The sequence below is a fragment of the Ovis canadensis genome, chromosome 9 (assembly GCF_042477335.2).
Source record: "Ovis canadensis isolate MfBH-ARS-UI-01 breed Bighorn chromosome 9, ARS-UI_OviCan_v2, whole genome shotgun sequence".
Lineage (NCBI taxonomy): Eukaryota > Metazoa > Chordata > Mammalia > Artiodactyla > Bovidae > Ovis > Ovis canadensis.
The window spans coordinates 66,214,629-66,219,109 of record NC_091253.1 but is presented as its reverse complement, the minus strand read 5'-3'; the positions used below and the strand labels follow the sequence as shown (position 1 = coordinate 66,219,109).

The window sequence follows — 4,481 nt, the reverse complement described above, 5'->3', positions numbered from 1 at the left end:
GCTACTCCTTGGACAACTTCTTCTACTCCAGATTTCAAATGATGGAGTGATTTTAAGAGACATCCCTCTCACCCTTTCTGTGATCAAGGGCTGTTACTTACACACTAACCTCCTCATCAGAAGTCCTCAAGTGATGTTTATTCTTCTTGATATCCTGTAACTTAAATACCACAAAGTAAAGTTAACACTACTTAAATACTATGATATAAAGTCAATACATCTTATGTTTCAAGATAATGGGATAAAAGAGAGAAGAAAACCTCAAAGGTATATGTACATATTCATAACAAAACAAGGAGCAAATACTCATGAAAATTACAGTTCTCGTTTTTGAAATTGGTCACTTGGTCATCCTGGTATTTACCTTCTTCTACTATTCATTCTGTATTCTTTTTACCTTCAGCAAGCACCTCAGTTGATCATAGTTCTTTGCAAGGTGAAGTGATCCAAACCTTCTTTCTGGATGGTTCTGGGCCAGTGGTAGTCTTGCCTCGATTTGGCTGTTGTAGTTTTCCATTGACCTTAATCACTAAGAGAATTCCCAGGGGATCTTCTCTATTCCAAACATACTCTTCCTCACCTCCATTGTAGAGTAGTAATCCCCTTTCTTCTTGGTGGCCAGGATCAGTCACACCAACCAGCTCACTGACTCCCTTCTTTGCCTGGTTCAGAGGCACAAAAAGCCCAAAGTGATGGGGCGGCAATATTAACTTCCAGTTCAATAAAATCATCATTGCATTCCCTGGTGGAAGCATTCTTCCTTTTAGAATGAATATCTACAGGCCATCTGAGCCTAAGGCCATGGGAACAGGAAGCAAACATTTGGCCAGTGGGTCATTAGTGGTAAGAATGAGTGATGCGACTCCCATTCCCACCCCTTGATTCCTGGACCCTTGCATCCTGGCTATGAGACAGATAATATATTGGATGCTGATTCTGAGCCCACACAGTCTTCTGGAGAACCTCACCTACAAGTTACTGCCACCTAGCTGGTACTATAACTGAGTCTTTGAAAGGCAGTTTCACTGTGTACAGGACTGCTTGGCCCTATCACATATACACCACTTCCATTTGGTGTTGGAGTGCTGCTGTGCATGCCCAGCTTGATGGCTTAATGGGCCAGATAACCCTTAGTTCACAATGGGCAACTCAGGTTGCCTGGTAACTTGGCCCGGGGTCAAGCACTGAGTCTCTCTGAAGGCCCAGTACAGCTGGCTGAGATCTATTCATCAAAGGGAGAGTAGTTATCTGCAGAGGATGGCAGGGATTTGCTCAAAAATCCTAAGGAACTGCACTGACATTCACCTGTAGGGCCCCAAAGAGCCTCCTACCTGAAATGTCAGTAGGAGACCATTGGACCTGCCAGTTCATGTGGTCTTAGTGGCAGGGCAGCAGGCACTGTGGCCTGGGCCTTTTGCAGAAGCATCTCTTGTTCTGGGCCCCATTCAAAAGATGTTTTGGGGTCATTTGAAAAGTGGGCTGGAATAATACACTTAGATGAGGGGAATATTTTTGCCTCAAAAAATCCAAAGAGCCCCTGAGACATTGTGCCTGTTTTTTGGTTGTAGGAGGGATCAGATGCAACCACTTATCCTTTGCCGCAGAATAGGTATCTCGACTAGCTATACCACTAGACCCTTAAGAATTTCACTGCTGCGGAAGGCCCTTAAACCTTTGTCTAATTTGTTTCTTACCCTCTGACACATAAATGTCTTACTCACAAATCTTAGAGTAGTTGCTACTTCTTGCTTACTAGGTCCCATCAGCATAATTTCATCATTACCATGAGCCAATGTGTATCTTGAGGAAGAGGGGGCCCTGTGAACTAGATTATGGCTTAGGGCAGGAGAGTTGATAGGTCTCTGAAGAGGGACAGTGAAGGTATATTGATCCCTTGCTTTTGGTGGGCCTTATGGATAGGAATGGAGGAAAAAGCATTTGCTAGATCAATAGTTGCCATCTGAGTTGCCAGAGAAGCCACTAGCTACCAGGGGATGTGTTAATTAGCACAAGCAGTGAAACCACATCTCTTACAGCAGCTGCAACTGGAGTCATCACCTGGCTGAGCTTAGGATGATCACCTGGTACTGCCCAAGATCTATTTATCTTCTGTGTTTGTCAAATAGGTGGAAGGAGATGGGATTGTGGTGGAAATTACTACCCTCTTATCTTTCAAGTCCTTGATGATGGCACTAATTTCTAGTCTCTCTAGTAATGTGGCACTGCTTTCAGCTTACTATTTTCTTAGGTAGAGGCAGTCTTAGTGGCTTCCACTTGGCATTTCTCACTATTTAAGCTCACAGATCAGGGAACCAATGTGAGAATTCTGCTAGCATCTAAGTATATCTATTCCAGTTATGCATTCCAGAACTCAGGAAATAACCAAGGATAGGTTCAGGACTCACTGGGCCTGCTGTGAGACAGACCTGAGCTAACACTCCATCAATCACCTGACTTTCATAAGCTCATATTCTGACTGGTAGACCACAGTAACATTTTGGATCTCTTGGAATTAGTGTCAGTTTAGAGCCAGTGTCTAAATCCTAAAAGTTCTGATTACTTCCTTTTCCTAAATGCATAGTAGCCCTGATAAAAATGTAGGTCCCTTTAGGGAAGACTGGGAGAAAGATTAACAGTACACCTTTTAGCAGGGTACTGGAGTCTTCGCTTTCTTTTTTTGTTAAGTTTTTATTCATAATCATAAACGTTGCAATCCAGCTGGAACCCAAAGAAAATACGGAACCCAAAGAACTGCAGTGGGAGCACAAAGACCACAGGATATTCCAAGCAGATGGGGGTGAAGGTGTGCTCTCCTGAGCTACGGAAGGAGTGGTCTGGTGGTTAAGATAAAACACAAGTGAAATTTATTAGCTTTGTCCACAGTCTGCAGTGGTGATTTTCTTGTTGGTCTCACCATTCCTGGGTTGAGGCACTCCATGGCTTTCACAACATTCATGCTGTCTTTCACCTTGTCAAAGACCACATGCTTGTCATCCGACCATTCAGTCCTGGCAGTGTGAATGAAAACCTGGGAGCCGTTTATCTTGCCATGGACAAGATGCTAGGACTCATATGTCCAGGACAAAATTCTTATCATCAAATTTCTCCCCATAGATGGACTTGCCACCAGTGCCATTATGGCATGTGAAGTCGCCACCTTGACACCTAAATCCTGGAATTATTCTATGAAATCAGGAACCTTTATACTAGTACTCAGAGCACAAAAGTTTTCTGCTGTTTTTGGAAATTTGCCTGCAAACAACTCCAATCTGTTAACATAGCTTTAAGGATTGGACGAGCAACCACTTCTTGGTTTCCAGGTCCCTTACCTCTAAGGAGACACCATCTAAGGGCTTGCCATTGATGGCAATGGGTTGACCATGGCTGACTGGCACGGGACGCTCCAGGGCAGCAACATCTGTCAGACTTATTGGGCTTCTTTCTTAACAGGACTGGCCTCTCCTTCATTCAAAGGGTTCTGGGTCTGTGTACTGGCTCAAGTCTTAGAGCTGATTAAAGGGCTACGACCCTCTGTTTTTATGATTCAGGTTAGACTTGTTTACTTGACCTTAAAACTGCTCTGCTTATACAGATCAAGTAAGAATTTAGTAGGCTTCTGTAGGGGGGCTTCCCTAGCAGCTCACATGGTAAAAAAATCTGGCAGCAAGGCTGGAGACCTGGTTCAATCCCTGGGTCAGGAAGATCTTCTGGAGAAGGGAATGGTTACCCATTCCAGTATTCTTGCCTGGAGAATTCCATGGACAGAGGAACCTGGCAAGCTGCTCTGTATTAGTTAGGGTTCTCCAGAGAAACAGAACTGATAGAGCAGTGTGTCCAGATGGAGAGAGGGTCTTCAGCACCTCCTGGAGCTGCCCGTGGCCTCTATATGACCTGGATGTTGGGCGTGAGGGCATCCACACAGGGCCGGCCGTGGGCGAGTGCGGTGGCCTTAGAGCAGAGACAGGGTGGGGCCAGGCACTGTGGGAGCCAGAGGGCCAGATGGAGGATGGGCAGAAACTCAGAGGGGCCAATCACTGAGGAAAGCCACGAGGGAGGCCAAGTCAGCGGGGAGGAGCCCCCTGCCCTGAATGGGCTGACAAAGAAGAGACTGCGAGTTTATCAGCGGCAGGATGCTAGCGACAGACACCAGCTGAACAATCAGGATGTCTCAAGCCAAAGATTCCCGGAGGAGTTCAGAGGAGCCAGTCTGCAGCTGGTCCAGAGAGCAGCAGATCAGTCCTCAGACCCAATCACCCGACCTCCGTGAGGTCACGGGGCTGCCTGGAACACCTAGCCTTCTGGAGAGGATCGGAGAAGGAGAAGCATAAAGGCAGAGGCTGAGCATCACCTAAGGAACTAAGTGTATTGCATTGGATTAAAGCTCAAGACAGAGATTTCGTTATTGTTTTCTCACAAACTAGCCAGTGGGACCAAATCAAATCAAATGCAGAGCAAAAAAAACCCATGCATTTCCTCTGCAT

General features: G+C 45.6%; 1 pseudogene; it reads right to left on the bottom strand.

Moving 5' to 3' along the window:
• Window positions 1-2,867: 2,867 nt before the first annotated feature.
• On the bottom strand, window positions 2,868-3,731 carry LOC138445869 (peptidyl-prolyl cis-trans isomerase A-like; annotated as a pseudogene).
• Window positions 3,732-4,481: the final 750 nt, after the last annotated feature.